This window comes from Cynocephalus volans, chromosome 2 (assembly GCF_027409185.1).
Source record: "Cynocephalus volans isolate mCynVol1 chromosome 2, mCynVol1.pri, whole genome shotgun sequence".
In the NCBI taxonomy this organism is placed as follows: domain Eukaryota; kingdom Metazoa; phylum Chordata; class Mammalia; order Dermoptera; family Cynocephalidae; genus Cynocephalus; species Cynocephalus volans.
Window position 1 is genome coordinate 222,509,229 of NC_084461.1, and position 25,424 is coordinate 222,534,652.

The window sequence follows — 25,424 nt, forward strand, 5'->3', positions numbered from 1 at the left end:
TCAGGTCTGGTTGGGGGTGGAGCAGCACATTCTCATTTCTTTGTAAACAAGTTATGTGGGGTGGAGCTAGTGCGCATGTGCACCCTGTATCTTTTAGTTAATAGCTATTGTGTGTTCTTAAGTTAGCAGAGCTGGCCGGCAGAGTGCATGCATCTAAAAATAGAGCATGTTTACTCTGCTGGCAGCTGCTCAGTTTTTCTTTGGACTTTGCCCATAGCAGTTGAGTTTCTGAGTTTTCTCTGTACTGTTTAGCTATTAGACATCTGTGGGCTGAATGAAGATTATTCCTTCTTCAACCAAGACTCCAAGGACCTTTTTGCCGGTTAACTAGCTCATACACCTGCGTGTGAAGGGTTAGTGAACGGGCTCGAGGGGTCTGTGAGTTCCAGACCCTAGCCCTAGCTCCACACCTTCCTCACCTGGGCCAGGATTGATCGCACAGCCAAGTTTCAGTGTGTAAACTGCCCTGAAGTGGGCCACTCCTCAAGGGCCCCTTGGCACCACTGCAGAGCTCCCTAGAGTGCCTTCTCCCCTCACTCCTCTGGAGTCAGAGAAAGGGATGGGGCACAGGGTGAAGGGGCACAATAATTCTCTTTCTTTACCTCTGGAGCAATCACAACACTCATGTTCCATAGCCCAGGTGGTGCACAGCAAAGGCCCAGTCCTTGTGTCCGATTGGAGTGGTGTGGCCTGTCTCAGCCCCCTCCTCTCCCAAGACTGATCAACAGCGCCAGGTGAACTCATTCTAGGGTGTATCTCTGTTGAGGTTGGGACCACTTGTGGTTGTTAGGACAAGTTTCAGGTCCTGCAGAGAAATGCGACGACAAAGCTTTCATGGGAAAATGTGGCTGTGAAAGGGGACTGTAGTCGTTTCTCACATGAATCTGCGTAAATTCCCTAAACCCCACCCGGGTCTCAGGAAAGCGGATACATTGAACATAAAGTCGGGGAGCAGGCAGTTAGTATTGGGTTGATGAGACCCGGATGAGACCCAACTGTCCCCAGACAGACATTTGCTAGTCCTTACCCAGACCCTCAATGGGGCCCACCCATCCTTAGCCTTAAGGCAGATACTCGCCAGGAGGAAGGGCAACGTAGAGATCCTTGTCAACGGTGTAGAATTGCAGAGGGGCCAGAGAGCTGTCCCCCCCACTGCGCAGGCCTCTCAGAACATTAGGGGAAGGACAGATAATTCAGTAAATGGTGTTATGACAAAAGGCTAGCCATCTGGGGAAAAAAATAAACGTTCACCTAACTCCTGTGCTGAGTTAACCTCCAGATGGATTAAATGTAAAATGTATAACACAGATTCATAAAAGATCAAGAACACATGGACTAAAGTTTTTATGATCTTGGCATAGGAAAGGCCTTCCTAGCCATGGTAACAGATGCAGAAACAATAAAGAAAAAAGATTAAAATACAACACTTCTGTGTGGCCAGAACACCACTAGATGAAGATAACATACGACGAGTTGGGAAAATACACGTGCACTTCAAAAAGCTCATGGAAAGATTCATATTATCTTTTAGTTCTATTTTTTCACGACCTTTTTGAAGTACCCTGTATTAGTAGCTGTCATATTTTTGACACCAAACAAACCAATAGAAAAAGACAACATTTAAATAGAAATGTGGTAAAGGACAGCAACTCACAAACAAAAAAATTAAAGAAAAATTCTTGGATTCACTATTCGTTTTAAAAACTGCCAGTTGAAACAAAGATTGTCCCCTGACTACTGAATGGCAGAGACTGCAGAGGGGACTAGGGAGATGGCCATGCTTGTCCACATGGGCACTGAGACAATCATTCTGATTGCACGTTTGGCGATATGTTGCCTAAATATTGCTTTCTAAACGTGGAATGAAAGCTTTAGGGTCCAGGTTTCTGAGGTAGATTATTGACTAGGAAAGGACTCTTGGTTCCTTTGAAAGGAGTGGCTACCCCGGAAGCTCCCATGACATGGTGAGGCTCTAGGGCAGCTTGAGCCTGCACTTGCTGCTGTGGTTCTGAACAGTGTTTGGGCCTAGAGGGGTAGAATAAGGATCTGCCCTCCTGGAAGAGTTGATCAGAACAGTCTCTGCCATGCCTCAGGTCTGCTTTGACTCCAGTCACTTTTAGAATTGCATGCCTCTTTAGCACCTGATAACAACCGTGTTTACCACTCCCCCCACCCCCAACCAGTCTTCTCATCCCCTCCAAACTCTCTTCCCACTCTGTCCAGCATGGAGCCAGTACCTGGGAGAATGTTGGCTCTCTCTCAGGCCCCTCGTTGCTCAGAGGTGGGGCTTAGCCAGACCCACCAGTATAAAGGCATCTGTGCTTTCCTGCAATTGTCTGGACAAGTCGTTGGACCCTGGGCTAGCGCCATCCAAGTGTGTCTTGATTTGCCAGCTCTGTGGCCAGGTGTTCCTGCTCTCTGGAGCTGCCTCTGTGTCTTGTGTTTGATCTCACTTGATTCATAATCCACGGCACTAAGCATGTGGCCATCGTGAGCCCAGTGTGTACGCTGTCACTTTTGTCCCCTCATCACTCCCACAGCTATTTGAATTGAAATCATTCTTAAGAAAGCTGTTCGTGCTGGCTTTAGACAGATGTTTATTCTTGCCACTTATTTCTGCCATTTAGCTAGCTGTGTCCTTTAACGTTCTGAGGGAGTTGCTTGTAAACCAGAGTGGGAGGTGGGGCAGACGGCCCACACTCAGCATGTGTCTGTGTCTACTGCCAGTGCCGTGGGCCAGGCTGGCATTTCCTGCCGAGGCTCTGCTGTGCACAGCTCATGATCCTGTTTGCTGTCACTTAGTGGGGCTGCAGCTAGGATCCTGGAAGGATGTACTTATGGTTCTGCTTGGTTCCCGATGTGGAGGTTCTGCACTGCGGCCTGTGGACGGGCTCTGCATGGGCCTGTGAACACTTGACGGCAAAAGTTGACCTGGAGACTCTGCAGGGCACACGGTACACACTTTTCATCAAAGAGCTGGTTGACCTTCAAAAAGATTAAAACAACTGTCTTAGAAGTTCCTTGAATAAGCAGAGATAGATCACTTTAAACTTTTTTTTTGAAATGATTTTAGACTTACAGAAAAGTTTAAAAAACAACACAGAGTTCACGTGTATCTTTCACTCAGCTTCCCCTAATATTAACAACTTCCAGAATTATAATACTGTGTAATAATTAAAACCAGGAGATTAACATTGGTATAATACACAATGATAATAATTAATAGTGAATTACTGACCTTATTTGGGTTTCACCAGCTTGCCCCTTGTGTTCATTTTCTGGTCCAGCATCCAGTCCGAGATCCCATGTTGCATACGTTCTGTCTCTCCTTAATCTTTCAATCTGTGGCATCTTCCCGTTTTAAAGAAGAGAATAAGATCTGTTGGTAGCGATAATGTTAAAACTCAAGATGAATGTAGGAGCACACAGGTGACCTGCCTCCCTCTCTTCCTTCTTTCCCTCTTATTCATTTTCATCCCCAAGCAAAACTTAAAATGAGCTCTATTTTCATTTGCTATCACTGAAGGAAAAAAAAGTAATGATTTTTTATTTAAAAATAGGCAAAACATATAGTTCTTAGTTTTAAAGGCTAAAGGTTTCAAACATGTTCAGAGTAGTCAAACACATTTCTTGAAATATAAAAGACACAACTGTAATGATCATACAACTGATTTTATGACTGTGTAGTAAAGAACTTAACTTTGCTACAAAAAAGCTCTGACCTTTGTTCTCAGCTTCTGGGAGTTGATCTCTGAGACGCTGGGATGTCATGTTTGATAGGACTGTCTTCATCTGCCTGGGGCCCTGGCTCACAATGGGTAGTCTTAGGATGGGACCTGGACACTCCAGTAGTGACAGTATGATGAGCCAGTCCACGGGCCACAGTGCAGAACCTCCTTGTTGTGAGCTTTGGGTCACGTGGCATCGGTCGACCTCCTGAGGGCCTGGAGGCTAGAGACTGAGATCAGCCACGCAGACAATCATACCTCCATGATTTCCACATGTCGACGCTGGGAGAGCGATGCTATCCTAACTGCATGTGGAGAGGACAGTGGGAACTGCATGTGGTACTTTCCCGGACCCTGCCCTACATGCCTCCTCCCTCAGCGATTTTAATCAAGCCTTTCATTGTAATAAACAGTAGCCGTGAGTACAACAGCTCTCAATTTTATGAGTCTTTCTGGAAAATTATTAAACCTGAGTGAACCCCTCAAATTTGCAATTGGTGTTAAGTGGGGGTTGTCTTGTGGACTGTTCCCCTAACTTTGTAGTTAGCCTTAACTTTTGCGATGACTTTAAAAGTTAAATCTGAAGCCTACTAGTCTTTGCATTTGAAGATAAAAATCATTCTTCCAAGACAAACAAGAGATTGTTACTAGTAAAGGGTCAGTTTATATTTAGCAAGAGTATTTTAATGAAAGTTTCCTTGTTTATATTTCAACATGTTTCATTTATAAGAACACAACAGAACAGATCTGGTCAATTTCAGACCTGAAGTTATCTCAATTGCACTGAGGGGTTATAACAAGCATTAGGTTTTTTCTAAATATAATGGAGCTTATATTTATGATGGAGAACCACTCTCCTGAGAGACCCTGCCTGTGACCTGTGGCAGCCTTTATTGATAGGTCACACATGTCTGTCTAGAGTCCAGAGTGTTTAAAAATGTCTTGAATGTTCTGCCAAGATCTAAATTCTTTAATACTAAATAACAGCTTTATTGACTTGTTTTCTTTTAGAAATTTTCATCTTGGTGCTTAACACATTTATGTAATTCCAGTGGAAGGGGTGGTGGTGCAAAGTTTGGCAACAGGGTATCTTTCCACAGGGAAGTGTAACAAAGTGGTGCCCTGTGTGAGGAATTCTCCACAGATCAGAGACTGACTTGCCAAGCCTTGGAGAGGAAAAGGATGTCTGATGCATCCTGGCAAGGGAGTCCCTGGTAAGGGAGACGCATCCCGATGGGGGAGTCACAGGTGACTTCCGATTAATGATTGCATGCCTGTGGCAGTGTCTAGATAGAATTTTCACCTGGAGGTTTGGCTTTCTCTCTCTTGCAATTTTCTATCTACTCTTAGGCTACGGGTAACTTGCTGTCTAAAAAGGAAGTTCAATATAGGTCACAACTTTGATGTCTCCTTAAGGCAGCAGGTTATAAGGTAACTAAGCGTCAACTAACTGAATTATTACTGGTTATTAGACAACAATGCCCTCAGTACCTTAAAGAAGGAAATCTTGATATTGAGAATGGGGAACAAATTGTCGACGGTTAAAAAATGCAAAAGGTCCCACTAAGGCTTCACATCTAATGGTTTGGAATTTATGTTGAGTTGCTTTAAAATCTATTCAGGACCCTAACAAAAAACAAAGACATGTTTACGTCACTGAAAAAGGATAAAACTTAATCTTTGCCAGTGACTGAAAGAACTTTAAATTGGACAAACTAAAATAAAAGAAATTACTATTTCTTTGCGATGTTAGTTTTGCTTGAACATGTTTTCTTAACTGCATGTGCTACTCTTTTAGCTCAATAACCCACTTGAGAAACAAAAACTAGACTAAAATCTACCTGCCTAACTAGATGGTCTCAAATTTTATGGCATTCAGCTGGTGGTTATCTTGAGCAGACTTCTAAATTTTCTTCTAGGCTCATCTATGTATTTCTTCACAAAATCCTATGGTAGAGTTCTATGCCTTTTTTTTTTTTTTTTTTTTTTTAAAGAAAACTTTCTCTGCATCTCCTTGAAAAGACTTACATGCTTTGCTTTACAATGTAAAGTCATCTCCTGGAAAAGTCTCCCATACTTTGCTTTGCAATGTAAACTTGTTACCTTGCTTTCTCTAAAACAGGGTGAGGCCTCACAGATAAGCTTAACATTCTTTAGAAACACAATTTAAACCTGACTGTCCTTTTATACCAGTGAGTTTTCTATTTTATCTGTCTACATAAATGTATGTTATGTTTACATGTTCATGTCTGTATATGTGTTTGTTCTTGTCTGCATGATACCAAATTGGCTTATAATGAACGCACACTCATTAAATAAATAAGTATACTTTTCAAGTTCACATGACTTTAATTTTCTAAAATTGTTGATAAAATAGATACATTTTCAAAATTTGATTTAAATCTTTTGCCTAAATTTGTTTTTTGGTCAACGCATTTTGTGGTATGTTTGATACTTGTTTAGTTAGCTTAAGACTACAAGCTGTAAAAAATCTGGCTTCTGGGCTTCTCCCAAAGCCTTGCACATGTCTTGCTATTAGCTTGTTTTGGGTTTTAAGCCTCTAAATACACTCAGTTTTTGGCTGGGAAACCATAAACATCTTCTATTTGGTAAAAATAGCTGAGACTGAGGCCGACCCTGTGGCTCACTCGGGAGAGTGTGGTGCTGGGAGTGCTGAGGCCGTGGGTTCGGATCCTATACAGGGATGGCCGGTGTGCTCACTGGCTGAGCGTGGTGCGGGCGAACACACACACACACACACACACACACACACACACACACACACACACACGCTGAGACTGAAACTGGGCTTTGTATAGTTTGCTCTGACAAATGGACCTCTATTTACTAACCTAAATGTGTAAAAATGTTCTTATCCACACACATCGTTGCCTGGGTTTACTAATCAAACAGGATTATATTTGTCTTTGCTTAGAGGCTTTTAAATTGTGAGCGCAGCCAAAACCAGAAAAACCCTTTTATATATAATTTTTAGACAAATAAGGCCAATTTAACATTGACAGAGATGAAACAATTATGTAAAAAGGAGGTGATTTTAGGAAGGCTATGGATGTGGGATGTGGCTGTGGTTGGAGGGGCTAGAGAGAAGGAAAAATAATTTTGTTGTTGTGAGAAAGCATCTGGTACAGTGTATTTTTGTCCTAGAGTAAAATAATTGGCTATTTAAAAAGTAGAAAGTATAGGACAAAAACAGAATGTCTGAGTAAGTCATGATAATGGTTTATGTAGATAAATTTGTTAAAAGGGTTTTACAGTAGAAAAATTAACTGGATTTAAAAACAAATTATGTGTGAGTTTTTCTAAAAATTAATGTCAAAAGTATTCTGATGCAGGGTTAGAGTTTGCTCTACTGCAATGGGACAACCAGATTTCCTAAAAGCACTTAACTGCTCTTAATAGACAATTGTAAGCGGGTTTTCTTTATCTTTTAGATAACTAGCCTAGGAAGTTTATTTCATGTTTTATCATGATAATTTCTTGTGCTCTCTGCCTTTGAAATCATTTATCATTATAGTTTTATTTTTGTAGTGATTTCTGATCTTATTCAACTAAGTGTTTCAAGGCTTTGTTATTTGACAAACTTTCCAAAACCAAATTCTAAAAACTCAACCTTTTAACTTGAACTAACTTTGATAGGTTTCAAGGGCCCCGGAGCTTCTCAAAGGATATATATATATATAAAAGATATCTCAAAACCAATTGGCTTATTTGATAAATTAAACTATATGGGAAAGCATTGTCAGTACTGAGATGTTATAAATATATGTTCCAAAATTATGTAAGATTCTTAGAAATCTATGTCTTATAAAATGCTATCAGTCATAATCTTGGTTCAATAATAATGTTAAAATGTTATATCCTAAACTAACAGATACAGTTTATTCTAATAAAAAAAACTAATGGGTTTATAAAATTACAAACCAAGGTAAAAAAAACCCAAAAGCGTACTAATTACATAAAACTAAATTAACTAAAAAAGTTATGGGTTTTTACCATTTCTTTATTTTAAAACATTGGTGGCTCCTTTTAACAATTAAAACATTTACTTTTCTCTCTACTTTATCCCTCCTGAAAAAAAGACCTAAATACTTGGTTTTATACCACTGCCTACCGACGAGACTGCAATAGTTAAAACCTGTTAAATTGTTAATATGGGGAAGAGGGTCTTCTGTTCTTTCTCCTACAGGCACTTTGGATACCAGCAAAAGTTGTTTGCCCCTATTGTGCAGCACCAGGTGAGAACAAATCCAATTCCAGAACTCCAAAATCACATAACTATAAATTCCTAAGGTCCAGAGGTAGCTTACCTGTTTCATAACATATGGGCTTTTCCTTTTTATTCAGCCTGCCATAAGTAATAATATTTATCGGACCCATGTTTTAAATCCTCCCATTTTTAAACTACTTACTTGGGGTGATTCAGAGCCTCCTCTTTCATCTAATGATACTGCTTACACTGGAGGTCTCCTGGCCCATTACAAGTTTGCAGAATCAATTGTAGTACTAATTTTACTGCTAGCAACTTTTACATTCCCTTTCAACCACGATGGTACACAAATCATATTTTTACAGCTTTTAATTGTATTATAGCTGTGAAACATCAAAAATTTATTCAAACTAAAGCAGTTAGTAAAAATTCTACATGGAAAAACAATCATCCTAAACCCAATATTCCTGTTTATTCTCACCCCTGGATTGCTATTGGAAACAGTCTAAGCTTTAGTTGGGTCTCTTGCCGTTCAAATAATTTTACAAAAAATAAATTATATTAAATAGCTAGTGTTACCGTTGGCTAAGTTTTGATCCATATATATTTGCCATCTCCCCTACACTTTAATATCTCTCATCTTAATATTTCTCATATGTTTATAGTGATGCAGGATATCACTCCCTGTGTATAACTTCTATTCCTTTTAATTTCTCCACTGCATGGAAAGATGTACAAAAACTTTTACATGGAGCTTGTCATTCTAATTTACATGGAGATATTCAAAACTTAATAATCAAACTTCAACAACAAATAACACAGCTTCAAAAAGAAGCTCAAAAGATTACTATTAATCATTTAAATGATTTGGCTCATTGGCTTAATCCTACCCATTGGTTTTCCAGTTTACATATAAGAATTTGAATTATTGCTGGAATTAATGTCTTATGTATCTTATGTTTTCTTATAGTGATTAAACTGTTATGTTCCATGTTCCAACGGACTCGTCAAGCTAAAGTAATGCTGACTGTTCTTCATCAGAACACCTTTGACTCCAACTCCCTCATCGCTTCCAATTTTTATAATAATAATAAGGGGGGAAATGTAGTGGGTTAGAAATCTTGATTCTCCTTTGATCTTAGAATAAGATTTTTAGGTAATGCATGCATGGGGCTGTAGTCCTCAAGTAGAGGACAATAGTCCACAGATAAGTTTGGCAAAAGCCATCTAATCAATTCTAATCACTGTTTAGGGATGGGATTGTGTACTTGGACTATTTTAGGTTGCTGGTTTGATTCCGGCTCAAAGGACTGTTGACTATTTAACCTACTGATTGTTCTTAAGCTATGTTAAGGAAACTGCTTGAATGCTCTTTAAATATGCTAAGGAAATCGCTGTAGGAAAGTATGTGGAAAAGAAAATGTTTAATAAGGACAAGCTGTTTGTTTGGTGGATTGACTTAGCTTTTTACAAATTGCATTCTGGAATGTCACATTGTTAATTTTACTGCTGTTACTAGTTGAAGTTGTTTGTTTGTTTATTTATTTATTGCCCTTAAACAGTTTCTTTCTTTCTTTCTTTTTAAAATTTTTTTTTCCTTAATTTTATTTTGTCGATATACAATGTGGTTGATTATTGTGGCCCATTACCGAAACCCCCCTCCCTCCTCCCTCTCCCCCCTCCCACCCAACAATGTCCTTTCTGTTTGCTTGTCGTATAGTTGAAGTTGTTGAAAGCTATACTTAGCCATAATTCACTTTTGTAACACTGCCTGTTTTTCTGTCCTTCTTTGATGATTGAATCAACTGATGTTTCTTGTGAAACTTCCTTGTCTTGTCAATAAAAAGAAAGGCTGATTTTGAATTGGGGCAGCTCCCCTGGTGGGCTGCAGTCCCTCCAGGCCTCATTCATGGTACTTTGAGTGATTCTTTCCTTTTTCGTCTCGGTTACACAGAGGGTTATACAGAGGGAAGTGTAACATGCTATGAATTGAGTGCATCTTTTCATTTATGGGAACCAGACATATCAAGGGCAGAGTATTTTCCAGGCACTTGAACTTGCCTTGATGGTTAATGAGTTTCTGAAAACAGAAGTCCAAAAATTTACTTAAAAAGAGAAAAGATAAACCATAGCATGAAGGCTAAATTGTTACTTTACATTATCAAAGACTCCTGTTTTCAGAGCACTACAAAAATGGACTTGAACTGTGAAAATGGTTTACATTATGGCATTTTTGGAACATATTTTTTCATTTAAAAAGTTTAAATAAATGGCCAATGTGTCAATGTGCACACGTGCACACATCACTTTTTGTGCTGTTGTCCTCTATATTTCTGAAATCCTTCCAACTATTCAAAAATTCCAACTGTGAAAAAGTATTATAGTCTGTTAGCATTTCAAATGTTAGTAAACTTTTACTTGGGACATTTCCAGTATTTTTTTCTGAATTTAGCCAGTTTCTTAACTAGAATGCTTTTAAAATAAAATTTATTGTACTAGGAATTAAAATGAGTTGTTTTTAACTCATAAAATAAGCTGCCAGAAAGTATTTTCTTACATTTTTCTAAATAACATTTTCAGAAATGCCTCCAGTGATAAAAATTTAAAATAGTTAATTGGAAAACATTTTACATTTAAAAATATTACTAATAAAATTAGAGGCACGATATTTTCCTGTAATCTTTCTACAACTAAAGAAGTAGCTGTTTCAGTTTGGGAACCCCATTCTTGTTTACATACCTGGAGGTCTCACGGGAAGGTGTTCTTGTGACATAGGCTCTGAAGACGTTGCTAAAGTGGCACCGCGAGCAGTCATCCTCAGACAGATGGCAGAGCCCTGACGCTCCCTGTGGGACTTCGTAAACCACTACACCCAGCAGGGGCTGTCGGTGTCCCTCTCTATGCCCTGGGCTCACCTTGAGCCTCAGTGGACAGTCTCCCCACATGTTGAGGGCTCCCTCCCTCAAGAACCCAGTTCCTTGCTGGAGGGCTTCCTTTGGCCACAGAACTTGCTGAGTGGGGCAGGCTCAGGTGCTGTGGATTTAATGCTTCTGGGACCCACCTCCGACCAGTGAGGAGCAGTAGCTCGCCGTCCAGGAAAAGGAGCAGAACGATCCCACCCTGGCCCCTTCTCCATGAGACAGTTCTGAAGAGTCAATACTCTTGTACATTGTCTCCGAAAGCCCGGTGGGCTTGCACCCGGTTTGCCCACAGTGGTGACCACTCTCTCATGCACCTTGATCGTCCCCTTCTGCCCGGGCTCCACTCCCACCGCTTGACTGTGCTCCCCAAGCCACCTGCCCCAAACCTTTGTCTCGGAGCCCGCCGTCCCCACAGGAGACACCGTGTGAACAGGGAAATGCAACAGCCCCGTCAGTCTGGCTGGAAGGTAAAAAGTTTGCGGTGGGGGACCGAAGAAAATCACTGCACCCCTCCAGGAAGGGGATTTACTTTAAATCTGACGGGCCAGAGGGAAGCAAAACACACCACGCCACACACGTATGGAATGGGAGAGAAAGATCACAGACTAAATAAACTACAGGAAAGGGTGGGAAAGTGGACCAAGGGAAGCCACAAGTCTCACCCCTCCATAAAGGGCAAATAAAGTTGCGTGCGTTTGTCGCCGTTCTTAGATATATTATAAATGAGGACGTACTGCCTTAGGATGACGACTGTGCAATCAACACCGGGCTGATTTCCCGCTAACCCTCGGAGAAGACGGAAGCGAGCGGCAGGCGGCTCACTCTTAAAGACGACAGACGGGCAGGAGGTCATGAGGTCATGAGGTCATGAGGTCAGGAGGTGGGCCTGCACTGCGTCGTGCACCGTCCGTGTCCCCTGAGCCACCCGGGTGAAGAGCCTGCCGCCCCCGCATCCCCCTGCACCGACCTGCCGCCTCCACGTCTCTCCACGCCGTCTGCGGGGACTTCTACATTTCTGTGATCAGCTCCTAAAACTTGATTTGTTTAAAATATACAATTCATTGGGCCGACCCTGTGGCGTACTCGGGAGAGTGCGGCGCTGGGAGCTCAGCAGTGCTCCCACCGCGGGTTCGGATCCTATATAGGGATGGCCTGTGCGCTCACTGGCTGAGCGCGGTGCAGCCGGGCACAAAAAGACAAAAAACAAAACAAAACAATTCAATGTATCTATTAGGTACCCAGTAAATACCAAACCATAGTGAATACACAAAAGCTCCCAAGAATAAACTTGGGATCAGTTCATGTCTGTTGCTCTTGGAAATTGGTGTGTGTCTGCAGCCATTTACACACGTCGTCTATAAATTAATACTCGCAACAATGATTTGTAGTAGCATCGATAGTCCCTCCACAGTTTAGAGAGGTTCCATCACGGGTCCAGGGTCTCACAACCACTGGGTGGTCAGTCTGCGATTCTACCCAGCTCTGACTCCAGGGCCTTGCTCCTCCCAACGCACCAGGCTGTCTTGAGCGGCAGGCACCGAACTGCAGCAGGTACCTCTGAAACACAACAGCCCAGGAAGCCTTTACCACATATGAGCAGTGGCACTGACATCAGTGTTAATATGTTTAAAAAATCATCGTTTAGTCAATAGAAATTGGAAATATATATAAGCAGCATTGAACGAAAATTATGATCAATATTAAGGATAATGTTTTTGAAACTTTATAAATTTGGTTACTTTTTGACGTAAGGATATAACAGCGAGTTAAGGAAAATTTGGCAAAATACACTAGTTAGATACTGTAATTCGCCATTATTAGTTTATATTAAGTCAGCCTGGCAAAGGTAGGTATCCTGGGGATTTAATGCTTCCAGGAGTCACCTTTGACCAGTGAGGAACAGTAGCTCATAGAGAACTACCCCAGCTTGCCCCCTTTTCTGGACACAATTCTGAATTGTGTTCGACATTCTCTCTGACAGCCCCGTCTTACAAAACATCAACATAAAATTAATCAATAGATGCTGGACTTTGAATCCTTTCCAGTGCCTGAAATCTTTACAAATACTATAATTCATTATGACATAAAGAGAACTAATACTTTATTAAAAACCAAGAAAATCCTACAGCACTTTACGCTATATCGCAAAACCAGTAATGTTCCAGTAGGAATTACAAAACTGTGCCCCTTAAAATCTCCTGAATTCTCTCCCAAGTAATAGTTGGCTAAAGTGGGAAATTGAAGAATATAGCAACATACTGTTTAGTAAATGACAACAATTCATATAAAATTCTGTAATATTTATCAAAGTAAATTTGGAGAAAATTTACACGGAATGTTTTTGTCATCAATAAAGAAAAAAAAACACAAAAGAATAAAAAATGCAACAAAAAATGTAAAGGGGATACAATGAAGTCTAATACAAAAAATTAATATTAATAAAAAGAGAAATAGGTTAGAGAACACAAAAACTGAACATTATAAACCTCAGAAAAGACAACCCACTAAAAAATATAATAAAAAAAAGATACATATGTACAAGCCATGTTATAATTAAGAAAACATATGGACAAAATATATACTTTTTGTAATATTATAATTAAATATTATGATCAATTGTAACTCAAGTATTTTTGGGAAATAGTAATACTAAGTATTTTGGTGGTGTTGGTCTCAGTCATGACCACTAGAAGGCGTAGTAGTTTTAATTTCTTTTTCCCTTCCTGTCCTTCTCGGCCTCCTCTTGGGGTCTGGCTGTTTATTTTAGATCCTGGCGAGCAAGCCTGTTCAAGGCTCTAATGCTAGTGTTCGGAAGGGACCCTGGTTTGCCCACCCTCCATTGGAGGGCACATGTTAATGAGTATTGTAGGGTCCCAGCAGAAAAAGAAAAAGACATGGAGTTCATACGATGAATTGGTAAGTTTGTATATTTTCCTGAAAAAAAAAAAAAAAGATTTCTGAACAGGAAAAAGCTACTAGCCCAGGCTGTTGTTAGCACTCCGAGGGAAGGCCTTGCTGGCCCTGCATGTGTTGGAAGTACTTCTGAAACCCAGACTGGAAGCAGCAGAGCAGAAGTAACTGGCCCCTATCATGCTGTCCCTGCCTCAAGAGGGTAAACAACATCCCAGAATGCAGTGCTAAATTAGAAAAGAGGTTTGTCCTAGTCCCTTTCCAGCTTAAGGATTTTTATCATTAGCTTCCAAGAGCCATCTGTGGCTTTAGCCATCTTTAGCTTCCAAGAACTTCTTTGCCATGATATTAAGTATATCAATATAAAAATCATGCACCTGGCATAGGTTCAACACTTTGCAACTTTGGGCAGACCACTTAAATGCCTCAAATATGAACATAACCCTGCCTGTGTCATGAACTGTGAAGGTTAATTCTGGTAGCAATGTTTTGCTTTGTGAAAAACATAAAGCTCCTTGTGTATGTAGGAATTCCATGTCATCTGGTTGCCCTGGAAGTGGTCTCTCTCTCTTAGAAGTCCCACAGCACTTTCCCAATATGTAACTTATGATCTTGGGCCTTTCTGTACTGCATTAGCAATAATTAAATACATGTTTCCTCTTGACTATGATGGCAAGATCTTCATCCAGTGTACCTGTGAAACCCCTTCATTACCGAGCAGTATAATACATGTAGCAGGTATTTGAAGAGTATTTACCAAATGAGAAAATGAATATTTGTTTAACAATCCCATGGCCTCCCATCTTTATTCTAACCCTCAGAGTAGCCAAGCCATACAAATTAGAAAAGAAGTAGTGAACCTGCATTATTCACTGTATATATGGAAAATCGTATGGAATATAAAAATAAAACCATTAGAATAATAATTTACTTTGGTAAGGTTAAAAGTCAATAAACAATTGTATTTATACATAATGACAACAAACAATTAGAAGATGAAATAAAAGCGCTTTTTACAAGCATCAAAAACATCAAATGCCTAGGAGCGAAACTAACAAAAGATGTAGAAGATCTCTACACTAAAAGATATAAGATACTGCTAAGAGAAATTAAGGCAGACAAAAAAAAAAGTGGAAAGGCCTGCCATGTTTACAATTTGTAAGATTTAACATAGTTAAGATGGCATTTCTTCTGAAATGGATCTATCAGCTCAGTGGGAGTCCAATCTAAGTCCCAGGTGGACTTCTTGTAGACACAGACAAGCTGATTCTAAAATGTGTAGGGAAAGGCAAAGGATCTAGAATAAACAAAACCATCTTTAAGTACAGGAACAAAGTTAGAGGACTTACCTAACCTGATTTCAAGAGTTACTTGAAACTAAGTAACAAAGACAGTGCTTATTGGCATGAGAAGTAGAGCCACACATAAACATTCAACTGATTTTCTACAAAGGTACTAAATCAATCCAATGGGGAAAGAAAGCCTTTCTAACAAATGGTGCTCAAACACTGAATGTTCATGTGGGAAAAAAATGAACTTTGACCGCTGCCTCACTGCATACACAAAAATGAAGATGGGTCATAGACCTAAAAATAAAAGCTAGAACCGTAAGGCCTGTAGAAGATAAAATAGATTATTTTTGTGATTTTGGAGTAGGGAGACTTCTTAGGACACAAGCAACACCAATCATTAGAAAAATAAATTTACCTTCATGAAAATATTTCTAAAAGCCATGTGAGGACACAGTGAGAATGTGGCCACCCACAAACCAGGAAAACAATCCTCACCAGTAACTGAGTCGCACCCCAACCTCAGACTTCCAGCCTCCAGCAGTGTGAGAAACGAATCCTGCTGTCTAAGCCACCCATTCTGTGGCGTCTGCTTCGGCAGCCCCAGCACGCTGACGCAGGTGGACAGCAGAAGTGATCGAGTAAACAGAAGTAATAAACCACAGATACCAGGCAAATCGTTGCACGTTTTTTAAAAAAAATTTATTTCATTTATTGAATCAAAATTGATTATACATATTTTTGGGGTTCAACATTAAGATATGTTGATCAAACCAATATTACTAGCATATCTATTGTTACAAATCGTAATTATTCTTTATGCCCCTTGTCCAGTCTCTTCTCTTCCCCCTTTCCTCCCCCCACTCCTCTAGTCACCCTAGATTTCTTCTCTCTTTCTGAAAGAGCAATGGTTACTCTGTTGATTTGTTGCCTAGATGATCTGTCCAATGCTGAGAGGTGTGTTCAATTTCCCCAATATTATCTTCTGTCACTCTGGAATGGGCTTTGTGGAGAGAGACATCCTCTTCTTTTCTTTATCTCTGCTGGTGACTCCTTGTGTCAATGCACTCCAGTGGTTGGTGGACCATCTGTGTGGTGGTTGTGGCATCTAGCCACTTTCACAGCAGCCGTGGTTACTGTGGTGGCTGTGGTGGGCCACCCACATGGAGGTGATGTTTTTGGCATGCTCCTTGGTGCTGGCAGTGTGCCTGGTAGTGGGGTGTGTTTGGCTCCTTGGGTACCCGGGCAGGCCCCGAGGCACTGGCGCAGTATGCCTGCTTGTGGGGGGGGGGGTCCAGTCCCTGGATCCATGCCTCAGATCACTGGGCAGGCCCTGAGGCACTGGTACAGTGTGCCTGGGTGTGCGAGGGGGGTAGGATCCTGTTCTTCATGCCTTGGGTCCCCAGGCGGGCTCCAAGGCATGACACAGTGTGCCTGGTTTTGGGAGGGGGGTCTGGTCCCCAGCTCCATACCTCTGGTCACTGGACAGGCCCTGAGGTGCTGGTGTGCTGTGTCTGGATGTAGGAGTGGGGTCTGGTCCCCAGCTCCAAGCCTCTAGCTCCCAGGCAGGCCCTAAGGCACTGGTGGTGTGCCTGGTCTGGAACTAATTTTTTGCCCTTTGCTTACTTCTAACCCAGAGGAACTTCCTGTGGGAACCAGTACTTGAGCAGTGTGGTTGAGCTAAATTGCTGCTTTCCTGCTTTTTCCCTAGTGAAGGCTTTTTTAGCAGCTCAGGGCTTAATGGTTGACCTTATAGGTAATTCTGGCTCTCCAGAGACCCGGTGGATCTGGGTTGTGTAGAATCTCTAATCTGGGCCTGAGTTTTTTCATCAAACTGCACCCCATGCAATTCTGCTTTCCTGACTAGTCTTCTCTGAGTGGTCCTGTGCTGATTGGGGGGCAGATCAGCTGTCCTTGCTATGTCCCAGTGTTCCCCTGGTGGGCCCGTCTCCCCCACCACCTGTGCTCCAAACACTTCCCATGAGACAGGCCATGTGCCGGTCCCTTGCAATGTCCCACTGGCCTCTGAATGGCTCCCCTTTTTCAGCTGTTCTGGCTCCTTGCTCCTGTGTGAGTCCATGGGAACCCTATTAGTGGTCTTGCTGTCCTGGGGGCCACCAAGGCCCTCTTTTCCCCTGCTGCCTCCAAGCAACTCCATCTGAAGGGCACAGCTGTGGCTTCTGCCGGCTCCTGCTCCGTGCACTCAGCAGGTCTAGCATTAAAGCGGCTGTGGCCCGAAATGCTCAGAGCAGTTTTTTCTTTCTCTCATCATGGTTTTTCCCGCCTTCATGAACTCCGTAGGTCTCTCCTCCTCTTCCCCTGAGCTCCAGTGGCCCCAGGTTGGCTGTTGTTACATTTTTATAGTTGTAAATTGGTTGATTTGTGGGAGAGAGTGACACTGGGGACCGTCTATTCCGCCATCTTGACCAGAGCTCCTTGTGCGTTTTTAAAGAGCAAACAAACATCCCACATACACTTCACAAAACAGCCACAGGGGCGCAAGGATAAAAATCCTCCTTATTCATCTAGTAGAGCTAACAGAACCACAATAGCACAACCTGAATCACGCACATATATGGAGATATAGTACGTGTCTGCAGATGGAAAACAGTAACCAACATAAACAAAAAAAAATACACCAAAATACCCTCATTTACTGTTTATTGGGTACCTAATAAGCACAATGAAGTGTATATTTTAGATGAGTCAAGTTTTAGGAGCTGATCACAGAAATCCAGAAGTCCCTGGAGTGGAGGGCCGCGGAGGGCCACGTGGAGGTGGCAGGTCGGTGCAGGGCTGCCAGTGAGGCTGGGACGCGGAGGCGGCGGGCTCTTCACCTGCAGAGTGGCTTAGGGGACATGGACTGTGCACGTCGCAGTGCAGGCCCACCTCCTGACTTCCTGACCTCCTGTCCCTGTGTCATCTTTGGATGAGTGAGCCGCCTGCCGCTTGCTTCCGTCTTCTCTGAGGTTAAGCGGGAAATCAGCCCGGTATTGATTCCACAGTCGTTATCCTGAAACAGTACGTCCTCATTTATAATATATCTAAGAACGGCGACAAACGCACCCAACTTTATTTGCCCTTTATGGAAGGGTAAGACTTGTGGCTTCCCTTGGTCCACTTTCTCTCCCTTTCCTGTAATTTATTGTATGTAGTTTATTCCTGTAGTTTATTGTATATAGTTCAAGTCGGTGATCTCAAATCTTGGATGAAAACGTTACTATTCTCTCTCCCATTATATACGTGTGTGTTTTCACATCTTCTAGTCCATCGGATTTGTCAGCAACATACCCTCTTCTACTGGGGTTTAGTGATTTTCTTTAATTCCTCGTCCCTTTGGGGAAGTACTTTCATGGCCCACCTTAGGGCTTTTTTTTTTCTTTCTTTCATATCCATGTCCTTGTTTATTACTTGGCAATTCGTACATTCCACCGAGTAATTTTCACATACACACACAAATGCACTTGGGTGAATGTTGCCTGAGATGATTGATTGGGGTCTGTCATTGCTCTTAAAGGCTGGCTTTGCTGAAGACAGCACTGTTGATCGTTTCCTCCCCCGCCTGAGGGTCCCTCCCTGTCTCTTGGGGTTTACGACTGCAGAGCAGCGGCTTCATGCTACCTTGATAGAAATCTGTTTTAATCTGGCCTTTCCTACCAACCCGCTCCCAAACTCCTTCGAACAACAAAGACAGAATAGGAGTTTACGTTAGTGCTATAATTAGCGCTATGCTAAATTGTGTCTGAATATGAGGGAGGACAGAAGGTAAATATGAAAAAGTAAGAGATGATTTTAGAGCAGGGAGATTCATGATGGATGTTTAAACTTAAAATTTTACTTTTTGCTCTTCAAGTAATATTTATGCAGAAAAAAATGAGAGTACCATGAAAACCTTGAAAAAAGACTGAGAAAGAGGAGCAGGGAGAGAGGGAGAATTTCCATCTTTCCTCAACACTGTGTGTAGATTGAGCCTCTGCAGAGTTGTCATCCCAGAAGTTGTGAGGATGGACACTGACACAGCAGAGGCCACTGCATGTCTTTAACAGCACACCCCCAGCTTGTTCCAAAGCTCAGCCGAGGCACCTGCAAACCCACGTGGTCATCTGACACTTTCTTTCTGGGTGCTTGCTCCATGTGGGCCCCTTCCAAGTGCTCTATGGGTGCTGGTTTGTGTGCCCCTCTCCACAGCTCTAGGAGGTGGACAACAGCAATTAGCACCTTGAGAGAAGGGGAACTCATGGGAGCCACAGGAAAGAGCTTGCCCACAGCTCCAAAGCTAGGAAGTGGCACCCCCAGACCCAGGGTCCCTCTTTCACTCCCCAGGCTCTACTTTCAGGTATGGGCTGTCCCCTCCTCACGGACAGCGTCCTGCCTGTTTTAGAGGAAGCAAGGACCGTCAGGCAGGAGCCCCCATGCCTCACTCAAAAGCAGGTGAGTTTTCTTTCTGCACGAAGTTGGGCACTCTAACCTGCTTGTCTTCTTCAGGGAACTCGTTCTTTCATATGTCCTCTCTGGTTTCCAAATGTTCTTTCTTTTTTCTCTTTTAAAAACAAAAATGTTTTTAGGATTTAGGAGCAATACAACTTGTAATACAAGTATAGAGAAAAGTACAGAAAAAGACGGAAAAAATTGTAATTAATTGTTGCTTTGCCCCCCACAGATTTGTCACCCCACTTCTCCTGGGTGACGGAGATGCAAAGGATTACTCAAAGCCCATCTCTTCCAAGCAGTGAGAGACCCCGAAGTGGTTAATCTCCTGCCAAAACCCTCAAGCTAGAGGCATCGCTTCCTTGGGGAATTAACCCCGAATTGGGGTTCTCTTCCTGCATTTATTTTCCAGACCAGGAAGTTACAGGAAGAGAACATAGGTGGGATTATAGTTTAACAACATAGGCTGGTAACTTTCAGTGAAACAAGCCAGATGACATTCTAGTAGACAATTAAGCGATCCACCAACAAAAGCTTGATCTTAGCAAACACTCCTTCTTACAGCAATTTCTCAGTATCCTTACATATCAGTAACCTGTCTGTCCTTGAGCCAGCGATCTTGCTGTGCCACAAATCTTTATCTTACACCAGAGACTTTATAGCCTGAGGAAAATTTCCAGTCCTCCACAAGGTCAATATTTGAAACCGCAAGGCTTTGGAAAACCAGGCCCTGTGAAGCACATTTGCTTTATAGTATATTCCACAATTAATTCTATCCAACAGACAGAATAAAAGACCATAAAAGTGGCCATCTATTTTTGGATGCATTTTAAAGATACAAATATGGTCATATTAGTAAAGAAAAGTTGTCCTCTCAGTTAAATGAATGTTATTAATTATAACATAATTTCCCAAATTGTAACAAACACTAAAACATCATTTTATTTTATTTATTTATTTTTTTAAATTTTATTTTGTCGATATACATTGTGGCTGATTATTGCTCCCCATCACCAAAACCTCCCTCCCTTCTCCCTCCACCCCCCCCAACAATGTCCTTTCTGTTTGCTTGTCGTATCAACTTCAAGTAATTGTGGTTGTTATATCTTCTTCCCCCCTCCCCTGGTTTTGTGTGTGTGTGTGTGTGTGTGTGTGTGTGTGTGTGTGTGAATTTATATATTAATTTTTAGCCCCCACCAATAAGTGAGAACATGTGGTATTTCTCTTTCTGTGCCTGACTTGTTTCACTTAATATAATTCTCTCGAGGTCCATCCATGTTGTTGCAAATGGCAGTATTTCATTTGTTTTTATAGCTGAGTAGTATTCCATTGTGTAGATGTACCACATTTTCCATATCCACTCATCTGATGATGGACATTTCGGCTGGTTCCAACTCTTGGCTATTGTAAAGAGTGCTGTGATGAACATTGGGGAACAGGTATACCTTCGACTTGATGATTTCCATTCCTCTGGGTATATTCCCAACAGTGGGATAGCTGGGTCGTATGGTAGATCTATCTGCAATTGTTTGAGGAACCTCCATACCATTTTCCATAGAGGCTGCACCATTTTGCAGTCCCACCAACAATGTATGAGAGTTCCTTTTTCTCCGCAACCTCGCCAGCATTTATCGTTCAGAGTCTTTTGGATTTTAGCCATCCTAACTGGGGTGAGATGGTATCTCAGTGTGGTTTTGATTTGCATTTCCCGGATGCTGAGTGATGTTGAGCATTTTTTCATATGTCTGTTGGCCATTTGTATATCTTCCTTAGAGAAATGCCTACTTAGCTCTTTTGCCCATTTTTTAATTGGGTTGCTTGTTTTCTTCTTGTAAAGTTGTTTGAGTTCCTTATATATTCTGGATATTAATCCTTTGTCAGATGTATATTTTGCAAATATTTTCTCCCACTCTGTTGGTTGTCTTTTAACTCTGTTAATTGTTTCTTTTGCTGTGCAGAAGCTTTTTAGTTTGATATAATCCCATTTGTTTATTTTTCCTTTGGTTGCCCGTGCTTTTGGGGTCATATTCATGAAGTCTGTGTCCAGTCCTATTTCCTGAAGTGTTTCTCCTATGTTTTCTTTAAGAAGTTTTATTGTTTCAGGGTGTATATTTAAATCGTTAATCCATTTTGAGTTGATTTTAGTATACGGTGAGAGGTATGGATCTAGTTTCATTCTCCTGCATATGGATATCCAGTTATCCCAGCACCATTTGCTGAAGAGGCAGTCCCTTCCCCAGTGAATAGGCTTGGTGCCTTTGCCAAAGATTAGATGGAAGTAAGTGTGTGGGTTGATTTCTGGGTTCTCTATTCTATTCCATTGGTCAGTGTGTCTGTTTTTATGCCAGTACCATACTGTTTTGGTTATTATAGCTTTGTAGTATAGCTTAAAGTCAGGTAGTGTTATGCCTCCAGCTTTCTTTTTTTTTGCTCAGCATTGCTTTGGCTATGCGTGGTCTTTTATTGTTCCATATAAATGTCTGGAGAGTTTTTTCCATTTCTGAGAAAAATGTCTTTGGAATTTTGATGGGGATTGCATTGAATTTGGGTAGTATGGACATTTTCACTATGTTGATTCTTCCAATCCAAGAGCATGGGATATCTTTCCATCTTCTTGTATCCTCTCTAATTTCTCTCAGCAGTGGTTTGTAGTTCTCATTATAGATATTTTTCACCTCCTTGGTTAACTCAATTCCTAAGTATTTTATTTTTTTGGTGGCTATTGTAAATGGGCAGGCTTTCTTGATTTCTCGTTCTGCATGTTCACTATTGGAGAAAAGAAATGCTACTGATTTTTGTGTGTTGATTTTGTATCTTGCTACTGTGCTGAAATCATTTATCAACTCCAAGAGTTTTTTTGTAGAGGCTTTAGGCTGTTTGATATATAGGATCATGTCATCTGCAAACAGGGACAGTGTGACTTCATCTTTTCCAGTCTGGGTGCCCTTTATTTCCTTCTCTTCTCTGATTGCTCTGGCTAGTACTTCCAACACTATGTTGAATAGGAGTGGTGAGAGTGGGCATTCTTGTCTAGTTCCTGTTCTTAAAGGAAAAGCTTTCAGCTTTTCCCCATTCAGGATGATATTGGCAGTGGGTTTGGCATATATGGCTTTAATTATGTTGAGATACTTTCCCTCTATACCTAACTTATAGAGGGTCTTTGTCATGAATGAGTGCTGAACTTTATCAAATGCTTTTTCAGCATCTATAGAGATGATCATATGGTCCTTGTGTTTGAGTTTATTAATATGGTGTATCACATTTATTGATTTGCGTATGTTGAACCAACCTTGCATCCCTGGGATGAATCCCACTTGATCGTGATGAATAATTTTTCGTATGTGTTGCTGTATTCTGTTTGCTAGTATTTTAGTGAGGATTTTTGCATCTATATTCATCAAAGATATCGGCCTGTAGTTTTCTTTTTTGGTTATAACTTTACCTGGTTTTGGTATCAGGATGATGTTTGCTTCATAGAATGAGTTTGGGAGATTTGCATCTGTTTCAATCTTTTGGAATAGTTTGTAAAGAATTGGTGTCAATTCCTCTTTGAATGTTTGGTAAAATTCTGCTGTGAATCCATCTGGTCCTGGGCTTTTCTTTGTTGGGAGTCTTCTGATAACAGCTTCAATCTTCTTTATTGTTATTGGTCTGTTCAAATTTTCTACGTCTTCACGGTTCAGTTTTGGGAGCTTGTGTGTGTCCAGAAATTTATCCATTTCCTCCAGATTTTCAAATTTGTTGGCGTATAGTTGTTTATAGTAGTCTCGATTGATTCCTTGTATTTCAGATGAATCAGTTGTAATCTCACCTTTTTCATTTCTAATTTTTGTTATTTGAGTCTTCTCTCTTCTTTTTTTTGTTAGCCATGCTAATGGTCTGTCAATTTTATTTATCTTTTCAAAAAACCAACTTTTTGATTCGTTGATCTTTTGAATTGTTTTTTGGTTTTCAATTTCATTCAGTTCTGCTCTGATCTTAATGATTTCTTTCCGTCTGCTAACTTTAGGTTTGGATTGTTCTTGTTTTTCTAGTTCTTTAAGGTGAAGTGTTAGGTTGTTCACTTGCCATCTTTCCATTCTTCTGAAGTGAGCGTTTAATGCAATAAATTTCCCCCTCAATACTGCTTTTGCAGTATCCCACAGGTTTTGGTATGATGTATCATTATTTTCATTAGTTTCAATAAATTTTTTGATTTCCTGCTTGATTTCTTCTTGGACCCATATGTCATTAAGTAGAATGCTGTTTAATTTCCATGTGTTTGTATAGTTTCCAGAGTTTCGTTTGTTATTAATTTCTAGTTTTAATCCATTGTGGTCTGAGAAGATACATGGGATAATTCCAATTTTATTGAATTTATTGAGACTTGATTTGTGACCTAATATGTGATCTATCCTGGAGAATGATCCATGTGCTGATGAGAAGAATGAATATTCTGAGGTTGTTGGGTGGAATGTTCTGTAGATATCTGCCAATTCCAATTGGCCTAGAGTCTTGTTTAGATCTTGTGTTTCTCTACTGATTCTTTGCCTAGATGATCTGTCTAATATTGACAGTGGGGTGTTCAGGTCCCCTGCTATTATGGTATTAGTGACTATTTCCTTCTTTAGGTCTAATAGAGTTTATTTTATAAATCTGGCTGCTCCAACATTGGGTGCGTACATATTTATAATTGTTATGTCTTCTTGATGGATCAGTCCTTTTATCATTAAGTAGTGTCCCTCATTGTCTCTTTTTATGGTTTTTAGTTTAAAGTCTATTTTGTCAGATATAAGAATAGCTACTCCAGCTCGTTTTTCTTTTCTATTTGCATGGTAAATCTTTTTCCATCCTTTCACTCTTAGTCTGTGTGAATCTGTATGGGTGAGGTGGGTCTCTTGTAGGCAGCATATAGTTGGGTCCTGCTTTTTGATCCAGTCAGCCAGTCTGTGTCTTTTAATTGGGGAATTTAAGCCTTTAACATTAAGAGTTGTTATTGAAAGGTGTTGATTTATTCCTAGCATTTTATTGGTTGTTTGGTTGTCTTAGGTGTCTTTTGTTCCTTGCTTTCTGATTTACTGTTTGGTTTCTGTGTTTGTTGGTTCCTTAGGTTGTAGATAGCATTTTTGTTTGCTTGTTTTCTCTTCATGAATGCCATTTTTATTATACTAGTGGGTATTGATTTTTCTTGGGTTTTTGTGGCAGTGGTAGTTATTTTTCAGGAACCAAACCCAGTATTCCCTTGAGGATTTCTTGTAAGGGTGGTCGTGTGGTAATGAACTCCCGCAGTTTTTGTTTGTCTGAGAAATATACTATTTGCCCTTCATTTCGGAAGGATAGCTTCGCAGGGTAGAGTATTCTTGGCTGGCAATCTTTGTCTTTTAGTATTTTGAATATATCATCCCATTCCTTTCTAGCTTTTAGGGTTTGTGATGAAAAGTCTGATGTTAGCCTGATTGGGGCACCCTTATAGGTGATTTGACGCTTCTCTCTTGCAGCTTTTAAGATTCTCTCTTTGTCTCTGAGTTTTGCCAATTTGACTATGACATGTCTTGGAGAAGGCCTTTTTGGGTTGAATATGTTTGGAGATCGTTGAGTTTCCTGGATCTGAAGATTTGTGACTTTTCCTATACCTGGGAAGTTTTCTGCCACTATTTTTTTGAATAAGTTTTCAATGGAATCTCCATTTTCCTCCCCTTCTGGAATACCCATGACTTGGATATTTGAGCGCTTGAGGTTGTCTGATATCTCTCTCAGATTTTCTTCAATGTCCTTGATTCTTTTTTCTTTCTTTTTGTCTGCTTGTGTTATTTCAAACAGCCCATCTTCAAGTTCAGAGGTTCTCTCTTCAACTTCGACAAGCCTGCTGGTTAAACTCTCCGTTGTGTTTTTTATTTCGCTGAATAACTTCTTCAGTTCAGCAAGTTCTGCTACATTTTTT